This window comes from Hyaena hyaena, unplaced genomic scaffold (assembly GCF_003009895.1).
Source record: "Hyaena hyaena isolate Hyena2069 unplaced genomic scaffold, ASM300989v1 scaffold_684, whole genome shotgun sequence".
Lineage (NCBI taxonomy): Eukaryota > Metazoa > Chordata > Mammalia > Carnivora > Hyaenidae > Hyaena > Hyaena hyaena.
This window is the reverse complement of record NW_024081316.1, coordinates 1,007,988-1,031,941: the sequence shown is the minus strand read 5'-3', so window position 1 is coordinate 1,031,941 and position 23,954 is coordinate 1,007,988. Positions and strand designations below refer to the sequence as shown.

The 23,954-nt window shown below is 40.0% G+C and overlaps 1 long non-coding RNA gene across 1 annotated transcript; it reads right to left on the bottom strand.

Moving 5' to 3' along the window:
- Positions 1-7,576: 7,576 nt before the first annotated feature.
- Positions 7,577-18,321, bottom strand: LOC120220311. Its single transcript, XR_005525536.1, has 3 exons — positions 18,182-18,321; positions 15,612-15,761; positions 7,577-7,671 (listed from the first exon to the last, which is right to left on the bottom strand). It is a non-coding gene; the product is annotated as an uncharacterized LOC120220311 (long non-coding RNA).
- Positions 18,322-23,954: the final 5,633 nt, after the last annotated feature.

Genomic DNA, 23,954 nt, shown 5'->3' with positions numbered 1-23,954 from the left:
CTACGGATAATCAGACCTGCTTTGTTAACTCTTTCCTGCAGTGTCAAAGAGTAAGATGCTGTTTACAAGAGTTAAAGCTAGAGAGAACTGTAGAGTCTGATTACATTATGTGACAAAGAAGTTATTGGTGATGTTGTAAAGCAGGCTCTGGCACAAGGCATGGTAAAGTAGTTTGCCATGAGTGGAAGCATAAGTAAATGTTAAATAACTGAATACAGTGAAGAAAATACTTTCAAGAAGAATTGGATATGAATGGGAGCACAGAGTGTAACCGCTAGCAGTGAAAACTGGCTAAGTGCCTTTATTTGTGTTAAACAAAGAAGTTGGGAGCATATTGAAAAGCTAGGATGTGAAGTTGGTAGAGAAGGAGAGGTTAAGGATACCAAAAAGACAGAAAATAATCAAAAGAATGTAAGTTCTGAGAAGGCATCAGCGTACCAAGAAGATTAGCCTTCAGCTGAAGAAGGGACTTTGCTTTCTTTTTGACGGGAGGCAAGGCAGAATGGATTGGTTTAAGAGCAGGGAGGTTTGAAGTTACATAACAAGAAGCTGAAACAGTTTGCTTCTGGTAGCATTTGTTTATTCAAAGAAATAGACTAGATATTCTGCTGTGAGTCCCACAGAGGTAGGTGCTGGAAGATTAAAGAAAGTGGGACAGAATAGAATAAAGAAACACAGTAGAAGTGACAGTCTGGTTAAGGTTGGTGACCACAACTTCATAACTGCAATAAATAGCTAGTCAGGTGATCCTTCAGTGAATATTGAGAAGGGAAAGTTTTGTAGTGGTAATAGTCGGAGGAAACCATATGAATATGATGACCTTGTCACTTGGACAAGGTAATAGATGTGGATGCAAAGCAGCTCTGAAAAGGAAAAGGTTGACAGCAGGGAGCTAAATTAAACAAACACATAAAAGCATTTGTTGTGACTTAGATCTCCTATCTTTTATTTCAGGAAATGGTGATGGATCTAGAAGTCCAATTCTGTCCAACCAAGGTATATTTAAAAAAATTTTAATGTTTATTTTTGAGAGAGAGAGATACAATGGGAGTGGGGATGGGGCGGAGAGAGAGGGAGACACAGAATCTGCAGCAGAGTCCAGGCTCTGGGCTGTCAACACAAAGCCTGATGTGGGGCTTGAACCCATGAACCATGAGATCATGACTTTACCCTAAGTTGGACGCTTAACTGACTGAGCCACCCAGCCACCCCAACAATGTATACTGAGCACTTATGTCCAGACACGTGGTTTGGGTAGTAGGATGGGGACATAGAGGAAGACTGTTTGCATAATAGAATAACCCAGAATTTCATTTACTATAATATTACAAATAATTAAATCAAGCTAAAAGTGATTACATCATCTATTATCTGCTCAGCCATGAGGGACTCAACGCTTTACATTATTTGGAACAAATACGATATTTCCCTTGTGATCATATACAAAATATTTTGGCCTTATATTATTCAGGTTGTGTTTTCTAACTTCTTTTATTTCATTATAATGCATCTCACTAATTAGTTTTTTCCTTAGTCTACAGCCATTCAAGTTCTATTTGTTGGGCTTGTTATAGATAGTGCACATTATAAAAGCAAGGCTAGGAGTTGCCACTTCCTCTATTCTAATAAACCTAGGCTTTAATGAGGTGTCTGGCTGATACACAGCCCAGAATTTAGAAGACAAATCAAGCTCTCAATTGAAAATGAGGATCTAGACTTTGCTCAAAATGCCACAATACTTTGGCAGTCTGGACAGACGAGAGAACAAAAAGCTATTTTTAACATTCATTTTATGGTGATGTTATTCTTGAATATGTAAGCATATTCTGATGAAACCATTTCCATTTTAAATTTAGGGAAAGTCTTGAATGTAAAAGTAAATTGACAAAGTAGTGTAGGATTTCACTTGTATTTCTCATACAATTTCAGCAACCCCCAAAAGAGGAATATTCTAAGATCAGATGTGTGAAAATTCATGTGAAAGAAATAAATATATCTATAATCACACTATATTTATCCATTTACTTGACATCATACGTAGACTATCACTTATCTATCACATTGCATTCCATAAATATGCTCCTAAACATTTTGATGCAACAATTATATATTTAGAAGCGCTGTATACCAAGGGCCGTATCAACATTTATTGCAGATACAAATGAATCACAGTATCTGTCTCCTGAACTGTAGAATCTTACTGAAGAAAAACGAAATGTATGACATTTTTAATGAGTGGAAGGAAACAGATGAAGACTCCAAAAATGTGGCCTAGACAGGTTTGGGCAGGGAGTGAGTACTCTGGTCTCTGTGATCCAGTTACTATTTGAAGAAGCAGCAGCTCCAGAATAATGTTCCAAAAGAAACTCTGCCATGATCGAGTTATTTTCACCTCTGTCTTAATCCTCATCAGGGGCACCTGGGAGGGTCAGTCAGTTAAGCATCCAACTTGGGCTCGAGTCATGATCTCATGGTTCATGGGTTGAAGCCCCGCCTCAAGCTCTGTGCTGACAGCTCAGAACCTGGAGTCGGCTTCAGATTCTGTGTCTCCCTCTCTCTCTGCCCCTCCCCCACTTGCACTCGGTCTTTCTCTCTCTCATAAATAAATAAACATTAACAAAATTTAATCCTCATTCATTCCTTCACATGAAACTTGTGAACCAGGCACATAGACCGCTTAATCTTTCCCCAAACTATCTGGTCTGATGTCCCCATGACTTATGCTTGCTACTCCATCTCTCTAGAAAGCCATATCCAATTCTTCACCCTATTTTGACCACCAGTTTCTAGCCATTCAAGAGTTCAAACATCGTTCACTCTGGACACCTCTATGATCTTGCTTGGCTGAATTAAGAAAATCTTTTTCACTTACCTTGATCCTAGAAGTTCCCACAACATCCTAAAAGTGCCTCCTTGTTGATGGCCTGTAGGTTCCTTAAAGGCAGCGTATCTATATGAATAGGCACTGTTGCTAACCCGGGCCACATAATGAATTCTCCAAAAATTATCACATGGCTGTATGAAAGGGAGTATTTGATAAGAATATCCTAGTTACATGGGACATCAACTTGCCAATTGTTTCAAAAACTTAGAACAAAGACATGGTACTCAAAGGAGGAGATAGATCTGATTGTAATAAAGGAACAAATCTAAGCTGTATGTGGAATGAGACATTAATAAATTATAAACAAACTATAGACAACAGAATGCTGTGGATGTGTCTCTCCTAAATACTAATCATTCCTGAATTTACTATCTCATTTACTTCCCAAGTAACTTTGCCACGTAAATTATAATTATGATAGCTTATGGGCACTCTCTAAATTGTCTAAATTTGTTCATAATTGCTCTAATTTGGTCAACAGTTTTCTTATAAAAATAATGTGTGGACATAACAGTATTAAATGCAATGCAAAAAGTTATTATGCCATTGCCCGTTCCAATTACCTCACAGGTAAGCACTTTTAGCTATTCGTGTGTTTAGATTTCTGCTGGTTAACAATATTTTAATAACATGGATATGAGTCCATTGTTTGATAGATCAGTTTAAGAAACTTATCAACTTATGAAATTTGCTTTATAGTATAAAAACATAATTAATTCAGAGATCTCAATAGCTTGAGACTCTAAAAATCTGAATGTAAATAAGCAGTACTAATGCTTTCATTATCCAAATGCTACTCCCTTTAGAACCAACTAGTGTACCTGAACCCAAAAAAGAAATAAAATTTGACATCATATAGAATTGCTGATGAAAGAAGAATGTGTTCTGCATCAGTCAAAATAATAATTATCTCTTAAAATTTTCCATGCCACATTTTGCTTTGTACTTCAAGCATGACCTTCCTGTACAGCTCTTTGTCAATGGCCGCTACTCTGTCTCATTCATACTCCAATTAAACACTTCTATTTTTCTCTAGTTTCAGTAAATTTTCTTCTCTTTCTTCATTAAATAATTTACACCTTAATTAATTATCCTTCTTCCACCTTAATTAACTTTTTAGCATGCACTGAATACTCTAGCTTTTAAGCCATAATATTGGGTTCTTATTAAATATAGATCTTCTAACTTCGTATCTTTAGTTACTCTCCCATACTTTTTTTTTTTAAATATTTTATTTATTTCTAGGAGAGAGAGAGAGACAGCGTGAGCAGGGGAGGGTCAGAGAGAGAGGGAGTCACAGACTCTGAAACAGGCTCAGGGGAGGGTCAGAGAGAGAGAGAGTCACAGACTCTGAAACAGGCTCCAGGTGCTGAACTGGCAGTCAGCACAGAGCCTGATGCGGGGCTCGAACCCTCGAACCGCGAGATCATGACCTAAGCGAAAGTCAGACGCTTAACCGACTAAGCCACCCAGGTGCCCCAATTCTCCCATACTTTTAACTCCCAACTTAATTGGAAATTAAATAAATTGTTGTATAGATAAACTGTCCAAATCATAAGATGTCTACTGGCTGTGTGTTCTATGTGATTTTTTCACTTTGATTTCTCACCCTTTTGTAGTTCAGGTAATTTCTGTGTTCTTTTTTTTTTTTTTTTTTTCTTTTTTTCCTAGTGGTTTTCTTGTAATGAAAACAATTATCTTCTCAACTCTTTTTAAAAATAAAAATTAGAATTAAAGAAGTTATTTCAACTTCACTGAATTATATGTTTTCCTTCAGTTCAATCTGTGTGTTCATTTTGGCACTTGATATCAAGCTGTTTCCTTTCCTAAAATGCCTAGCTGTCTTTGACTTTCTATTATACGTATGAATAATCAATGAAGTGGACGGCCATAGATACTTGGGTAGATTATCTACACTTATTCTGACAATCTAACTATGGTTCTTAAAACAAGCAAACCAAGGCACTGGGTGGATTAGTCGGTTAAGTGTCTGACTTTCAGCTCAGGTCATGATTTCATGGTCCATGGGTTTGAGTCCCATGTTGAGCTCTGTGCTGACTGCTCAGAGCCTAGAGCCTGCTTCAGAACATGGGGTGCCTGGGTGGCTCAGTCAGTTAAGCGTCCAACTTTGGCTCAGGTCATGATCTCACAATTCATGGGTTCGAGCCCCGTGTCAGGCCCTGTGATGACGGCTGGCTCAGAGCCTGGAGCCTGCTTCCGATTCTGTGCCTCCCTCTCTCTCTGACCCTCCCCTGCTCAAACTGTGTCTCTCCCTCTCAGAAATAAATAAAACATTAAAATAAAAACAGAATCTGTGTTTCCCTATCTCTTTCCTCTCCCCCACTCACATTCTATGTGTCTCTCTCTCAAAAATAAACATTAAAAAAATACACAAACAAAACCCTTCTTAAATTAAAGGGTTGACTACAAGTGCTGGATGTCTGGGCATGACAAGCTGCCTTCAAGGTGTCCTTTTAGGGTGCCCAGGTAGGGATTAGGTAGGCAAACTGCCCTTCCCCTCTACTGGAAGAGGAGTGCTTCATCCTTAGGCACACATATCTTTATTAGGAATCCTAACCTTATATGGATAGATTGTTTAAGACTTTTGGAAAACCATTTTCCACATTTAGCTAGGGAGGCAAATGCACTGCTTTCTGTTTCTTAGTGTATGTAGGTATATTTGAGTTGAAAGAAGTCTACTGAACTAGCTTTTATATAGATGGTTAAAAATTTTCAGATTATTACCCCACAACGTTTCTTGCTTTCCCTGCCTAATTATTCTGAGCCTGAAGCCTTGCCAGAATTCTGCCAGGAAATACAGCTCATATTCCTAATGTAGTCTTCTTTGGGATTTTTCTTGAATGGTGGTGGCTTCTGTGTCAATGTGGTCCCATTCACTTCTCCAAATGTCTGATTTGCTGAGGCATTCTTCTCATTCTGTTAAGGAGTTATTCCATTTTGTACTTTTGTACTTTAATTTTAATGATATTTTGGCATGCATGTGTCTCTGTCTGCCATCTTGATCAGGAAGCGATCAAATTTATGTTTCCAAATACTGAGTTAAAGCTATGAATCTGTTCATTACTGGCTTAAAATTTTAAATTATACTAGGATATTTTGGCAAGAATGATATATGAATGGAAGAAAAGAGGAATAACATTCGTTGATCACCTACTGAGTGCCAAGAGCTGAGTGAGAGAGACTCTTTATTTTCATGACCTCATTTAATCTGTACAATAACCCTCTGAGGTGTCACTATCTCCATTTTATAAAGGTATATATTGGGACTCAGGGAGTTTAAATAAATTGCCCAAGTCATAGGACTAATAAATAGTAGTACCAACTCTAGATGTGTCTGGCTCCAAATCATCTGCTAGCTCCTTCACAGCATGCTAAATGACTTTGAATGGTTTAGACTTGGTGCTGTAACACAGCGAGTTGTTGTATTTTTTTGTTTTTAAAATAAGAGAATAATACAAGAAATAGATCTTATTTGCTGTTTACAACCTCAGAAAAATCTTATTTAAAACAAAAAAAATTAGTGTTATTTTATTGGTGGCATAAATGGTGCAGTATATTGTTTTTCTACCTTCAATTGAAATCCAACCAGTAATATAGATTTCCCTCTCCATAGAGTTTTCAGAGATAGTGACAACAAAGTAAATATTAGTGTTCTTCAATGTCAAATCAAGGCTAAAACAATAGATACTGTGCATTGGCGCCCACAGACTATGAGACAGAGATAGTAGAGCAATGTAAACCTAGCTAGTCTTCCCCACTATCCTCCTCACCAAATAAAAGGTTAGAAAAGGACAGCTCACAAGTTATTCTCTTCATTCAGTCAAGAAACAGTATATTTCGTACTTCCCCAATGAGTTAGGTATATGTGACACTATCAGTGTATGCCAGACATCGTGAATTTTATGTTGGTGGATGCCGTGTGTGTGTGTGTGTGTGTGTGTGTTGTTTCCTTAAATATTTTGAAGCTTTGTTCTGGGATGCAGTTAAACCACTTGTTTAATCCTTTTAAGGATGGCTTTTAATAGTCATTAATTGGGGATAGAACAGCCTTTATTTGGGGCTAATTTATCCTACTTGTAACCAATACCTTTGAAAACTCTACCTGATGCACCTCTATTAGGAGATATTTCCACTTTGGCAGGTGGAACTACTCTTGGCCCTGTGTGAACTCCAAGTATTCTTCCTATTTCTTTGTGATGGTTTTTTGCTAGGTATTGGTTGTTTGTTAATGTTCCCTGATCAATACTCAATAAAGACCCAAGGAAAACTCTTTGAAGATCTTTGAAACTCTCTCTTTATGAAGCTATTTTGTCTCTGGTATTCTGTCCCACAAATTCTAGTTTCCTTGGTCTCCCTGAAATCCAAATGTGTTTCCCCAACACAGAAAGACTATCAGGCTCCATTTATGGTTCCTTTTATTACATTGGTTGCTGAAAAATTTCTTTAGGCAGTAGGCTGGAACAACCACAGGGTTCATCTTGTTTGTACCCTTTCTCTTGAGTGTCATTGTTATGCATACTCTGTTGTTCAGTGTCTGAAGGCTATTGTTTTGCATATTTTGTCTTATTTTTTAATTAAGACAGGAAGATGTCTTAATCAGATCAGGCTGCCATAACAAAAATACTATAGACTGGGTGGCTTAAACAAAAGATAATTACGTCTCACAGTTCTGGGTGGGAAGTCAAAGATCAAGATGCCAGCAGATTGGGTTCTTGGTAAAGACATTCTTCCTGGCTTGCAGATGGCTGCTGCCTTCTTGCTGTGTCCTTACAGGGTGGACAGATAGAGAGCGTGCTGGTCATTCTTCCTTTTCTTCTTATAAGAAGTGTACTTATTACACTAATCCAACCATGAGAACTCTAAATCTTATAACCTATGTGAACCTAATGGCCTCCCAAAGGCCCTCCTTCCTAATACCATCACATTGGGGATTAGGGCTTAAACACAGGACTTTGTGAGGGGGGAGGGGGCACAAACATCCAGTGCACACAGAAGGTAAAGCAAGTCCTTGTTAGTCTTGTTTAGAAGTGGAATTTTTAGTCACTTTATGTCCAACTAAATTTGGTCAAAAAAACTAGATGGATATAGACAGCTCTGCTTTCCATTTATCCCTATTTTAGGCCAGAATAAGTCAATCCAAATATCATAAACCTAAAAATTTATTCTAAAGGATACCAAACATCTTGTGGGAGTAAAAGGAAAATACTTGGCAGATGTATGGCTTATGTCAAAGACTGAGATTGTTTTGACATTAAATCCAGACATTTTACACCCTTTTGATACAGCCCTATTTTACATAAGATGAGAGATATTTTATCACGCAGACTTCTTTTCAAGTATTCACTCGTATTTGAAATCTATTTTAATATAAAAGAGTAAAACAGTAAAATAGGTATGGTGGCCGACATACAGAAAACAACTGGTTTGTTGATAAGCAGGCTGGCTAGGAAGTGTGGTCCCGTGGCCTAACCAAGCTGCTTAATTTAAGGGACAAACACAATTAAATAAAAGTATCAGGGCTATTCACTGTGTGTGACTTAGAAAAACAACAATAACAACAACAGGAAACTCATTTCAGAGTACTTGCCAGATACTCAGGCCTGAAGGACATAATCTCCAGTGAGTCAGAATGGCAGAGAAAGGCTATGTAGTTGTAGTTTGCGTTCAACAAATCATTGGCTTGTACAGTTTTTAAAATCCAAAAAAAGCTTCGGGTTAGTTTTGAAAGTCCCCAACATTTCAATGGACCACCGTTTCCATCATACATGCTATGACACAAAAGTCCTATTTTACCACGCATTTATGGAATACTTCAAGCAGAGCAGTAGGTGCTGGCCATGGGACATATAATGATAAGTAACAGGGTCTTATTTCTGAAGGAGAAGGGATTAAAAACAAAACCAAAAGCAAAACATGTATCCAAATGTTCACAAGCTAAGGCACTGTGTGTTAGATGCTATAAGGATGGTTTGAAAAAGAATATCTAGGGAAGATACCTTAACTGAATTGGTCTTTAAGGGAAGTTTTCCTGGACGCCCTTTAAAATAGATGGTGGAAGGTGGGCAGGATTCCCACAGGAAGAGACAGGAGTGGGAGGAGGGCTTACTAAGGGTAGAAGTGGTGAACCACAAAGTAGTGATGTAAAAGGGTAAGTACCTCAGTGTGCATAAAAGATTAACTGGAAGGACTAATGGAAGAAGAAACTAGAGAGACAAGTTGGTCAAGAGTTTTACCTTACAGGCTAGCAATGGTTTCAAGAGGGTAGATCACTTCTGGGTTCCCACCAGTAATACATTAGGGTTTGGTACAAAGTTCACAACTTCCCATTGTATGTATTAAAAACAGGCTTTACCAGGGAAGCTTAAGTAGGCAGGAGGAAGAAGAGTAATGATAGCCCTAATTCTCCTTTAGTTCCACAGAAATGTGTGTTGGGTTCAAGGCAACACTGGTCAAGGCTGAGCTTGACCAGGCTGAGCTTGACCAGTATCCAAGCAGTAGTTGATGGTCCAGTTTCCATTGTTATAGGATAAGTATGGGGGATTAGCCCATCAGTGGATATATTAGTCAGGGTGCTCTAGAGAAATAGAACCAATTATATATTATGCCATAAATAAATATAAACATATATATATAATATTTATATATATACACATATATATTATATATACATATATATTATGTGTAATATATATGTATTATATATTATATTATTTTATATAATGTATATGTATATATAATACATACATATAAACATAAATGAAGAGATTTATTATGAGGAATTGGCTCATAGGTATGAAAGCTGAGAAGTCTCATGATCTGCTGTCTGTTTAGCTGGAGACCCAGGAGAGCCAGTGGTGTAATTTTACACCAAGTCTGAATCCCTGAGAACCAGAGGGACTGGAGATGTAAATATCAGTCCAGGGGCAGGAGAAGACAGGTGCCCCAGCTCAAGCAGTCCGGCAGGAAGCAAAAAGGATAGATTCCTCATTTCTCTGCCCTTTTGCTTATTCAGGTCCTCAACAGAATGGGTTATGCCCATGCACACTGGGGACGGCAATCTACAAGATCGGATTCAGATGCCACAGGTTCAGATGCTAATCTCATTCAGAAACACCCACACAGACACCCCCAGAAAATAGTGTTTAATCTGGGCACCTCTTGGTTTAGTTGACACATAAAATTAAGCATTATTGTGGGTGAATTATTGAGTTACACATAGAGTTTGAATTTGAGATGCCAGCTATTTATAGGAAGTCAGATAACTAGAATTTGGAGACCTTGGAACCCATGAGATATTGCAATGTCTTATGTGGGAGAAAGAGACTGCTTGGCAAGTTAACTTTTTTAAAAAAATTTTTTAATGTTTTATTTATTTTTGAGAGAGAGAGAGGGAGAGAGAGAGAGAGCGTGAGCAGGGGAGGGTGAGAGAGAGAGAGAGAGAGAGAGAGAATCTGAAGCAGGCTTCAGGCTCTGAGCTGTCAGCACAGAGCCCGACGCGGGGCTTAAACCCACAAACCGTGAGATCATAACCTGAGCCGAAGTCGGACACTTTACCGACTGAGCCACCCAGGTGCCCCTTGGCAAGCTAACTTTTGATGGAAGTCCCAAGTCCCAGCTAACTCCAGGGTCATTTTGGACAATATTGCTCATTACATTATCATCGGGTTAACGAATTAACAGAGGTTGCAAACCCAAAACACTAGAGGAACCAAACAGAATAAAAAAGCAAAGGAAACGGTGGGACTTGTGATATTCAGCAAAGGCTGAAAACATTTAATGTTAAATTTTTAAACACACACACACACACACAAACACACACCCATCCTATTCAGGCCTCTAACACTGTCTGTGATCCTGATCTTGCCAGTAGCAATTGATGATCCCAATAAAGGTAATGCCGCTCTAAATTCAAAGAAATTATTTGTCAGATTACTGTAGTAGACCAAACAAGATACAAAGCAGTGACAGTTAAAATGGGGAGTGAGGAGGCAGGAAACAATAGGTATTTCCAAGACCTGAACAAAAGTCAATAGAATTTGCTGACCCATCAGGTATAGAGTGAATAAGGGAAGAGTCAAGGATGACTCAACTCATGAAAACAGGTGACTAAGAACATGATAGTACTATTAACAGTAATAAGAAATTTAGAAGAGGAGTTGGCTTTTACAGGAGGTAGACAGTAATCTGGGTTTTAGACACATTGGATTTGAGAAGTTGAATACAATAACTAGACACATTCTATGCACCAGGCACTTTGCCAAGCATTTGATTTGAAATATCCATCTAACGCCTACAATTATTCCATGAAGTAGAAACTTATTATTACTCCCATTTTATTGGGAGAGAAGGTCTTGGAGAAAATAAGTAATTTGCTAATTATACCACTCATCTAGCAAAACTCAGACAGTCTTTCTAGTGCCAAGGATGATCAACCACTGAATCAATATATAAATTCCAACCAAAAAGTGAAATTTCAAGCCCCATAGGAGGGCAGAGCAGAGTCTCTAAGTGATCTACCTGGTAATAAGAGAAGAAGCTACAGGAAGAAATTGAACTTGTTTGGAGGGAACATATAGACATCAAGAGAAAGATGACCATAGACAAAATGTTGGGATAGCTTAATTTGGGTGGATAATGGGAAATCAGAAAGAATAAAAGCAAGGATAAGGCAGAAATCAGAAGACAAGAAGTGAGTCTAAATCATAAAAAATAAGAAATTTTGGGGTTCCTGGATGGTTCAGTCAGTTAAGTATCTGACTCTTGATTTCAGCTCAGGTCACGGTCTCATAGTTTGTGGGATCAAGCCCCACATCACTGTGGGAACACAAGCAAGCTCCATGCGCTTGCTTGGGATTCTCTCTCTACCCCTTGCGCTAGGTCACTAGGTCTCTCTCTAAATAAATTTTTAAAAAACTGAAAAAAATATAAGACATTTCAAGAAAACTCTGTAATCCACAGCATAAATTGTTGCCAAAAGGAAAGACTAGTTATAGAAAACTTTGGGATGCTAACGGCAAGCACTTAAAACTCAGGAAGAGTTTTACGTACTTTTACATATTAATCATATAATTAGCCCCAGCATATCCCACCTTACAGATTGGAAGCTTATGCAGAGAGGCAGTGTCAATGTCACGTGGCCAGTGAGAAGCAGAGCCGAGATGCCACCTGCTGAGGCCAGTCCAAGCATACTCATCCTACACCACCCTGCCACAGCTTCAGGAGACTGGTCCCTGCACTCGCCAGACTGTAGCCTATTAAGCAATGGCTAAGTGATAGTATTTCTTTTTTTTTTTTTTTAAATGTTTATTTATTTCTAGGAGACAGAGAGAGAGAGAGACAGCGTGAGCAGGGGAGGGTCAGAGAGAGAGGGAGTCACAGACTGAAACAGGCTCCAGGCTCTGAGCTGGCAGTCAGCACAGAGCCCGACGCGGGGCTCGAACCCACGAACCGTGAGATCATGACCTAAGCGAAAGTCGGACGCTTAACCAACTAAGCCACCCAGGCGCCCCAAGTGATAGTATTTCTTATCTCGCGATAGAGTAGTGGTTTGTGAGATTCTTCCCCTTCTGCAGATGCCTAAGGAAAAAAAATACTTCTGTGGACTTGGGAGTCCATGAAGGGCCAGCCTCTTTGTACTGTCATGGCAACAATGCAGCTTCTCAGGCCCTGAGAGCTGCTGGATCTTGATAAATGGGCTGAGGCCTCAATGGCCAGGACCACCACTTCTATGGGAGCTACTGTGTGGCCACCTGCCACTTTCTTTCTGGCATATTCTCCCCAAAACCATTAGAGAGGCCAAGTGGAACCACAGGTTTGCTATGGAGAAGAGAGGCCACGAGAGAAGAACAAAGGGTCTGAGTCAGTGCTAAACAAGAGGTGATCCTGAGATGGAGTAGCAAGACCTCTTTGATTGCGAGTCGGGTCTGTAGAACTCGCTCTGCTCTGCACCACACAGCACACACCACACAGCTGCTTAACTTCCCTCCTGTAGGCGAACAGAAAGGCCCCTGCTGACAGAAGGGGAAGAGAGAATATAAAAGACACTCATCAGGCCTCTGCCTTCACAATGACTCTCCCCTTGACCAAACTCTAGCCAGGCTCCTCTGAGCCCTCTTCCCCAGACCTGTCTTGTACAAAACACTATAAAGACTTGAGCAAATACTAACAGTTTTTAACAGCTTAAAACTGCATCCCTATGATATCCTCAGGTCCCCTTAAAGTTCTCGTCTTAGAACTTAAAGCTGGTAAAAAAAAAAAAATTTACTCTTTCTTCTAGCCAACATCTGAAGACAGGGCACCTGTTTTTCAGTCTCAGTGGGAGGCTAGGAGCCTAATGTTAATGAGCAACAATTAGAAAACCCAGATGTTTCACGTGGCCAAACTACTTGCTGTTTTTTGTCATTTTTCACTTCCTGACTCTACTGAGCCCCCATTGTCCCCTCGGTATCCCCCACCCTCCCTTTAAAACACCCAGCCACCTCTGCACAAATCAAACTCGAGTTTAGTTCACACTGGACTCCTCTCCTTATTGCAGTAGATATTCCTGATTACAATCTGTTCTTACCCTTTTAGCTAGTGTCCGTCTTTGTTCATCTTTGACAGTCATTACAAGAACACCCTCTTTGGTGCCTTTAATCATCCCTATTTCTTAATTCCTTTGAGAAGGGGCATTGTTTGTAAGCTTTAGTTGAAAAGCTCAGCCTTTTTTTTTTTTTTTTCTGGGAAGAATTCTACATAGCCCATTAGCAGGAACAAAAGTGGGAGTGAAATCACCCTGAAAGCATTGAAAGGTCTCTCTCTGGCTTTAGAGAGGGACTGACCAGGATTTCAATAACCACTCCGATCATAGTATCATACTTCAGCCCCCAAAGGCCTACATCCCTCATACCGTATTTTGCTGAATTTTTTGTCTCCACAGCCTCCCTACCTGCTCGCTGCTTAACATCCCACATCCTCTGCCTTTGGCACCTTCCTGAAGAAGTGCTCAGCATGGTTTCCAACAATGGGGTGCATTACCAATGGAAGGAAAGCAACAGACTAGAAGGGGGAGCCAGGGTCACTGCCCTTCCCTGGTGGACCATGGGGTGAGTGTGGGGAGACACTGGTCTTTGAGATAGAAGTTGAAGAACTTAAAGCAACTCTTCTCTATCAGCTGTTTCCAAACTTTGTGGCACATTGAAATCACCTGAGGATCTTTGAAAACTATAGATGCTGACTTCTCATACCGGGAGATTTCTTTTTCTTTCTTATTTCTGAGAAGGCAAGAGAGAAACAGAGTGCAAGTGGGGGAGGGGCAGAGAGAGAAAGAAAGACACCGAAATTGAAACAGCCTCCCAGGCTCTGGGCTGTCAGCACAGAGCTGGACATGGGGCTCAAACTCATGGATCATGAAATCATGACCAGAGCTGAAGTCAGACACTTAACCGACTGAGCCACCCAGGTGCCCCAGCAGCCCAGACCTTCCAATTAAACTAGGATGGGATGGGCATCAGAATTTTGAAACACTCCCCCAGGTGATTTTAACACCATGGATTTAAATCACACTTCACTCCCTAGGCAACTCCAATAACATTTTGAACAGGTTGATAAATCTTTAAAAATTTTATGCCTGTAACTCTTAATGATAAAAGTATTTAATAGTGACAGCCTCATTGAGTGCTCCATAGGTAACATATGTTTCACATTCATTAATTCATGTAAGAACCTGGAGATAGATATTCCCTCAGTTTTATAAATGGGGAATCTGAGTCTCAAATATCTTAAGATGTACTGTCCAATCTTACACGTTAAGTAAGGAATGCGAGCAGGATCTAAACACATGACTCACCTTGAACCAGTCAATCTTATCCACTACAGCATATTGACCCAATGCAAGACCCTTTATTCTAGATGTTTGAAAAGTAACTTTGAACATGTAGTTGGAAGCCCACCCAGAAAAATGGTCTGGCCCAGGGAAAACTGGATCCAACAAAACACATTCATTCAATTTGGCATGGTAGGCTTTTTCCTGTCTGGATCTAATACGATGTCATGCTTGTTTGAATGGCCTTTCTGACTCCTAAAATCTCTTAGCAAAAGTAGTCAACAATCAGGCTCTGTCAGCAGGGGACTGAGCTTAGAGGAGACACAGCAGGTGTCAGGGTTGAAATTGATGAGTTCCAAAGGTCAACACAAGTTCTGGGAGACAGATATTAAAGAATACAGACGAGATGGAGGAGGCAGATAAAATCTGTTAATTCAGCAAGTCTTCATGAATGAGAAATAGCAATGCTGATGGGGATGCAGCTTGATTCTAGAGCAAAGGCTCTTCGTGTGGAAGGCAATCACAACCAGATGACCTGAGCTTAAAGCAGGAGTGGAAGTTTGGTGGTCAAGGGGGATGCGTTGACACAGACTTCCAAATTTTCAGTCTATTCATTTTGTACAAATGTGTTGAGTGATATGTATCTAGAATGGACGGAACTTTATAAATGAATACTATGAGTCACCGAAACTGCAAGCAGAGATTTGCAAGCAGAGATTTGGGCATGTGCCACATGCTGGATGAGGGCTTGACACATCCAGAAAGACTGCACCAGAAGCACGCTGCAGTGTTGCAGAAGAGAATGACCTCTGCAGTTAGACAGACCTACAGGAACCTGGCCTGAAGACCTGCTAGTTGTGTGACCTTGGGCAAGTTATATAAACTCAGACTTTGTTTTCTTACCCGTAAAATAAGGATGTGGTTTTGCTCTCATATATTTGTTGCTGGACAAATAAAATAATGGCATAAACATCTAGCACCTTTCTTGGCACATGGCATGAGATCAGCATTCGCCAGTTTCCTTCCTTCCTGTGTCATCTTGTTCTTTTATCTCTGGAACAGGAACACATTTAAATATTTTTTGTAATATGCAGCAGATTCAGTATCACTTAAATTTTAAAATATTATAGGTGATTAGATATAATAATATATGTTAAAGTGTTTTGAAAATTATGAAGTAGTAAATGACTCTAAGGTATCATTATTTTAATTACATAATTACACATGAGCAGATTCTACCTCATAGCTCTGACTATTCCCTCCTACTTCTGACTCTCAAATCTACAATTCTAGGACAAATAAATCCTTAAGGGCTCCTTCTCCTCAGGGACACTTGCAAATCTCCATTTTGCATTTCCAAAAAATGTACCTTCCGGGCAAAATGTTCCTTCCGCTTTCTACTTCTCCTGCTGGCTCTTGGGACAGATTTATGTTCTCTGTCTTTACATGGGGGAGGAATCTAGCTCTGAATGTAGGTCAGAGTGGAGAACAAGGATGTCCGATTCCATCAGCAGTCATACTTGGAAATCTTGGAGAGGCAGAACAGCGCCCGATGAATATCACATGGTCTAGAACCTAACTGCCTTCATTCAGATCTGAGCCTCTTATCCAGACAAGCTACCTGACTTCATTATGCCTCAGTTGGCTCACCTGTAAAATGAGACTAGTTATGACAGCACTACTCTATAGGGTTGTGGTGATCATTAAGTGAGCTAATATAGTAGAACTACTTACAATACTATGTTACCTATCATTACTATTAGCTTGGTGCTGCCTTTATAGCTACATAGTCTTAGATAAAGTAGTTAAACCCAGAGCCGATCAGCTCATCTGTGAAGTAGAATAGGGCTTGCCTGTCAGTGATGTGAGGAGAAAGTACATTTGCTGCGAAGTAGTTGGAATCATTCTTTGTGGTTAGTCATGTCAAGGAAGTTGGTAGATTGAGTCCAGTTGCTTGCTGCAGACAGAATATGTATGTGGTCCCCTTCTTGCTTCTCCTTTCCATGGCTGGAATGCTCATTTTACCTGGGTTTGGCCAGCTACCTGCTCTTAATTTGGATGCTTGCTCTTCATTTCATCTGGAAGCCACGTGGGGCTATTGCCCAGGCTCCTGCACAGCCCAGCTCAGCAGAGGCACTGTAGGCAAACAGCCTCTTACTCTCTATCTGCCTCCAACTCCCTAACATGGTTGGGATTGTGAGTCCAGATTATATTGAAGGAGAAGGTTTCTAACCTGAGCCAAAGGAGTTCTACACATGGTGGATCCCAGATTAGTAGAGCTGCCATCTAGGAATTTGCAAAAAGCCATCACAGTAACCAGGAACACTTTTCCTTCTAGTTGCTAGAGCATATGTTTCTTTGGGGTCTCCTAAAAACTGGGTCTAGATTAGGCTGAGTATCCCTAGACTCTGGGTATAGTGCTGCCACAGAAGGGCCTCAGTTTCTCTCTGATTTCTAACCATCATAAGCATTGGAATAACTATTTATTCAATTTCTGTGCTTAATATGGTCAATCACACTGGAAAGAGGGCATTTACCTTTCTCTCCAGCCACTGGGTGACTGACCTCCTGAAGCCTATGGCCAGTATGAAGTGGACAGACTATCTTATAGACAGTAGCGGTTTCCTTGCCAAAGCCTCTAGTGTGTATTCCCTCAGTCATATGAGCTTAACATCCCTGGCACTTTGGACTCCTCCCTCTCTGTCATTGTTCTTATCTTGTCAGTCATCTAATAAGTATTGATTCTCTGATGTCTCTTACTTTTCTGAATTCTAAATGTTGCTCTCCCTATATTCAGTTGCTTTTCTAGTTATGCCCACACTGCATTTATCTTCCTAAAGCAACAGTTTGGTGACTCACTCCAATGATCTTCCTATTGTCCTTACGCAGAGGTGATTTGCCACCAAAAAAAAAAAAAAAAAAAAAAAAAAGAGGCTTAATGTTGAGGGCTACTCATTGGCATGGGATCCAGCATCACATCCAGGTGATCGTATGCTTTTGTAAAATTAGCAAAAGTAAGATATTTTCACCCAAATAAACCCACCATGTCTTTCTGCTTGCAGAGGTACCCGTCTTTGTCAGGAGGCGATAGAATGAGGGGAATATTTTGGATCTTTATAATAGGAATTTTCATTGAGCGTATACTTCAATTTAGTGGTATGTAACCTTTTTGGTTCACAGTCATATTATGCTATTTTCCTAAATTTTGTGATGTTTTTAGAGTCTGTCAGCCTTTAAAAATTTATACAACACACATTTTATATCTTCATTCAAAATAACCATTCACTTTGTACCTTATTTTGTATAAAAATTCTTATGAGGGTATTGAATCATATAAACTTCAAGCTAAAAAATAGATCTAGTGCTTATATTATATTTTTTAAAAAATACAACCGGTTTGAGACTCCATGCCCTTTTTTTGGGTTGCTTGTATTTTTTTCCCAAATATTCCCCACTGCCCTGCCTTCACTGACCTGCCTTCTACATCTGCTGTTGCTCCTCAAATCTCTGTGTGGGTCTCTGAATTCTACTTATCCTCTGCTCCCCAGGCACGTTCATGTCACTGATAAAGATAGCAAGCTCACAGTTATTGGCTATTTTCATATGCTAGGTTGTGTCCATACATTGTCTTTAGTCCTTACCACCACCAGGTCTTACGACCACCGAGAGGGAAGCATTGTCACATACAATCTGTAGATGATGAAACAGAGGGTCTATGAGGTTATCCTGCCAACAGCCACACAGCATTTGCTCTTGCCCTAGAGCAGCGCCTCTTAAGGATGACTGCTCCCCACATCTGTCCAGAGATATCTCTGAATCCCAAAGTACTGACAGTACCTACCTCATACACAGCCAACTACCTGCTTTGTTATATAACTATCTTGTAGCCACACTTCTTACTTTCTCCTCCTTCCATTCCAAGCACAGAATATTAATCTAAAAATTGGGGATGCAATTCTATGTTCCCTTTGGATGTTCCCTGGGGCCGGTGCATGCACACATTTGTACTTACTCCACAGAGGTATACATGAACTGTCCCATTGGAAACTAAATAAAGCCAGTTGGTGGGACAGCTCAATTCCCAATCCGAAGAGCTAGAAGCTGTGAGAATAGGTGTCTCTGTTCTACTATTTTAATACCAGGATAGAAGATGGAAGTTAAATGATATGTATTAGAATTCTCTTTAAATCCACAATGTCAAAAAATATATTCCAAAAATATTATTCACAGAGAAGGGCAACTGACATGTGTCATGATACTGACGGCTCCATGTAGGTGACCAGACCAACAAGGAATTTTGTAGCTTTTGGAATATGGGAGAAAAATTATGTAGGAATTTGGAAATCAATTTCTATCCTTCAACCTGAAAAATGCATATTTTTTCAAACCTAATAGGAAGACAATGATAATGAGGAATAGCAAATATATTATATATCAGAATCATTATTCTGTGTACTCTTTTTTTTTAAAAAACTCTCTTTTGGTACCTAATTGTCCATATGTTGATTCATGGACTATTCACAATGAGAATTATAATCTTAAAGTTTTCATTTTTTTCTTTCTCCCTCTCCCTTATCTCCCCTCCCATCATTGATAGATTAAATTGATGGAATGATGGAATATTTTGTTTCTATACACAAGTTATAGGTATCTGCCTCCACAGCATATGTGGAAAAAAAATCCTCTGGCATCTGGGCATTGGGCACAGAATCTCAGGTTTATAAGAAACGTTCGATATTCTATACTGCAAAACATTTCAGTAAACTAATAATCATAGTTTAGTATGATAAGCATTACATTAATCATACATTTCTTTTTCAAAAAAAGTCTATTTTACCAAGGAGAAAATATAGATTTCAGTAGTTAAATAATAATTATTACTAACATTTGTTAAATGATTACTATATGCCAGATAATGTTCTAAGAGTTTTATGTATGTTAACTTGCTCAATTCCCAGACAATGCTCAGAATGGTGCTTCCAAAGACAGTAATGCAGTCCACATTTTACAGATGAGATAACTGAGGCCAGAAGATCTTTAATGATATGCCAAGGTCATACAGCTAGTAGGTGGCATACCTGGATTGAAAACCAGGTTGACAAGCTCCAGAAACCACCACTCTGCCCCAAATAATGCATCTATTTAAAGTCTTTGAACTTTTTTTTTTTATTCCAGAGTCTATTTTCTTAGTTATACTGATTCAATCCCTTTTCCAATTACCTTGCAAAAGGTTATTAAGGCTCAGCTGGAACCCCTTATTGCTGGGGGCACTGGCTGCTTCTGGAGAAAGTTCATTCTATTTTTGGACAGTTCTGTTATTAGAAAATTCTTTCTTATGTTGAGCTAAAACCTATCTCCCCATTACCTGTCTTAGGAGAGTGGGTTGGTAGAAAATGTCATTAGGTATGAGGCTCGACAGGAAGGTAAAGGCCAGGGTGTGAAAAGCTTTGAAGGCCACACCAGCTTCTAATGCCGATGTGAAGACTGAGCCTCTGGAACATGCCCAGCTGTTAAGACACATCTCCCCACCTGCACCTGAATGACAGGTTTTCCAGCATCAGTGGAGGAAACTACATTTACCCATTCTGCATTTGACACTGTTGGTTTCCACTTATCACTCTGGTATAAAGATTTTAGTCTCCTGATTCTGAACTTTTTGTGTATTAGCTACCTCTTTTAGCTTTTCCACATTCATCAGCATTTTTTTCTCAAGCTATCGATAAGCCCCCAAGAAAGATCATACTGCATGTTGCCTAAAAATTGGAATTGAAATGGTTGGTCCCACTAAGGTATAGCATTCTTGAACCCTGGCCATTCATTCTTTTTTCTTTTCCTCACCCTGTATTATCCTGGGTGCTTTAGCAGCCAAATGACCAGTAGGGCGAAGCAGTGAAAATCATAACAGCATGCTTAAGGTGGCTACACAGGAAATAAAAAGGTATTTATGTGTCTGCTTAATAGAGAATCAATATTTGGCTATGATCTCATTGGAACGTTCCTCTTTGCATACCAAAAGAAAAAAAGTGTTCATTTAAAAGCCAGAGCTTTATGAACAACATGGAATCAACTGGGCAGAACACAGAGCAAGTACTTGAGGTCAAGACAGAACAAGGACACTGACCCAAAATGCAGAAAGAGAGGACATCCATTCCTAGCCATCAAATAACCCACAACAAGCAGGCTGGCTTTTTGTAGACAATAATAAAGCAAGGGCCCTTCTTAGAAACACCTGGTAAAGACTTTGTTACTTAAAATCTTTTAGTGGTTCTAGTTATAGAAGGGAAAAAAAAAATCTCTGCAATTACAATAAAGCTTGTGATACAAAGAAGCAATCATCCCAGCTGCTTGAAAAGGACCCAGAGGGATGCAGCCCACAAAGGAAATTAACAAGTTCTGCTGGCTGAAAGAAGTAAAACACTCTGAGCTAAACCAAAACAAAAGCCATTCCCACAGCAGTCCCTGCTGACCAAGGATGGCCAGAAATGAGTAAAGAGAGAATGAGATTTAAGAGTCTGCCTTTTATAACTTTCAGTTGAATATATGTAATTGTTCTCAAATTACTTTTCAATAAACTACATATAGTTTTCATTTCAAAGCAGCCCATCTATTTTCTCATAAAGTACCCAATTATTAAAAATTAGTAACAACACCTCCCTGTATCGCATCAGAGAGAGATCTGGTTTGAGCTAACCGGAACCGAAAATCACATTTAAGATTCACATTTATGACTCTTATAACATAAGCTACGTTGTCTTCGGCTGCTTATTTTCACCACATGTAGGTGTCGGTACAGCCAAGCAAAAGTCCATTTTGGATAGCAAGGCCGGCCTCATTTCCTGAGAGGCCGATGCTTTGAGCAAGGTGCCCAGGGCTGTGCCGCAGCCTGTGCGGCCTCTTCCTACCCTGCTCCTGTGACGCTGTGGAGGAAGTGACAACAGCAGTAACAAGGAGAGTTACAGTTTACATGGCACGCCCTATGCGCCCTCACTTAAAGCAGTGACTTTAATTTACTCCTTTCTGACTTCTCATAGTAACTCTTTGGCATAGGTTTAATCATCCCAATGTTATATTTGAAGACACCACAGTTCAAAGACTTTAAGTGTCTTTTTTTCTTTAAGGCAAATAACTGAAAGATGAGAGAGCCTGTATCTGCGGTCTACCATGCAGTCATTTGCACGCTTGGTGTGACTCTTGGATTTTACTACCAGTTCCGTTCCTCCCCGCCCCCCGCCCGTGGCAGATCCAGCAGTGTGATTCTGTTTTTTACACCCTGCCTTTTATGGACTGCTGTTGGCTCACTTCTCTGCCTCTGCGGAGTGTTTTTAAAGAGCTGCATATCTTGGAGTGAAGGCCATCCTTAGCTTTTGGGAAAGAGGGTGAATGCAGGCCCACATTCCATGTGTCTGAATATTTACAGACCAAACTAACTGTTTAGTAAACTATGTTCAATGCTTGACAAATATACCTTTATAAAGGACAAGAAGGCCATGTTTGAGTTTAGAATTTACCAAGTGCCAAAAGAGACAAGTCCCATGTAAGCCTCTTCTCTCCATTTCTGGCTCCATTCTGTACTGAAAAGCCTCTCACACTGACCCTCCCAGGCCTAGGAGTGTGCACGCTGGTGGTGTGGTCCAAACCTAGAGACACAAGACATGTGAACCTGGGAAATGGTTTTGAGGTCATTTGGGCAAGGAGTTTGGGGATTCTGGGCACCTGCATCATGGTCTGGGAGGGAAAAGTGCTAGTTTTAAGGCCATGTTCCACTGGCCTTATGGACCCTGTGTCTTATAGCAAGGGGCGTACTGCAATTAATCCACAGTGGGATCTTCCTAGATGGCAATACTGCTTGAGATTTCTCAAAATCTTTGCTTCTTTCACTGAGAATCAATGAAATACTGAATCTCTGGGCCAAATGTCAGACAAGTTGCTTTGCAAGTCAAGATGGTCTTTTAGAGCCAATTCCCTTACCTTTTTTAGAGTCACTCCTTATTCCAAGTACCCAGTGCTTTCCTGCAGGCCCCAGCCATCCATTCACAGAGTACATAATGTGGAAAATTCATTCTCCGAAGTATGTTACCTTTCCTAAGGGACCTTACATATTTTATTTTAAAAGAGGCTGCAATTTAAACCAAAGAAATAAATTTTCTAATGATGGAATTTCTAGCAACAGCAGAAATATATTTGGGGACAGGGATTTTCTTGATATAAATCTGTATACTTTCCTAGGGTTGCCGTAACAAATTACCGCAAACTTGGAGGCTTACAACAACAGAAATTTATTTTCTCACAGTTGGGGAGACCAGAAGTCTGAAATCAAGGTGTCAGCAGAGTCTAGCTCCTTCTGAGGAGTCCAGGGGAGAATCCTGCCTGCCTCTCCCGGGCCTGGTGCCTGCAGGTGTTCCTCGATCCATGATGCTCCATCTCTCCCATCAGGCTTCATCTCACCGGGCCTCCTCCTCTGTCTCAGTCTCCCTCTGCCTTTTTAAGGACACTTATCATTGGATTTAGAGCCCCCCTAAATAGCCCAAGATGATTCATCCCTATCTTAATTACATCCGCAAAGATCCTATTTCTAAATAAGGTCACATTGATAGATTCCAGTAGACATGTCTTTTGGGAATCACCATTCAACTCACTACACTATCCAATTCTGCTATTTGGGCAGCATTTTTGTGCACCCACAGACTGAAGGCCCACCTGTGCAGGTGTAGGAGGTAGGAGATGTCAGTCCAGCATGCAGACCTCAGGGAAAGGTGGGAAGCTTCCTCATAGGAGATAAACTTCAATTTTGGTGGAGAGATGGGACAGACAGCGACTACAGTTGGGATCATGAAGAGAAGGTTATGGCACTGCTTTTAGGAAAGCTTTCATTAAACCAAAGCACAGTAAAGAAAAAGTCATCTCTTCTTACTTTTCAAGACTCTTCATATCACCACAATCATAACTGGAGACTATATGAGCTTAAGAGCTATTTAAATTCTATTTACTTATTTTCCGCTTGGGCAGAGGAGAGAAAGAACTACTAGTAATCATATGTCCTAAGATTTTTAAACTATATGACTTCATTTTATCTTCATAATAGCCTTCTAAGGGAGATATTACTATTCACACCCATTACACAAATGTGGAAACTGAGGCCCTGAAACAACAAGTAACCTGACAGGATCTCAGAGCTGGGAATCAAAGGTGCTGAGAGCCACAAAATCCATGCTCTTTCTTGGACTCTACTGCCCTGGGATCAGTCTG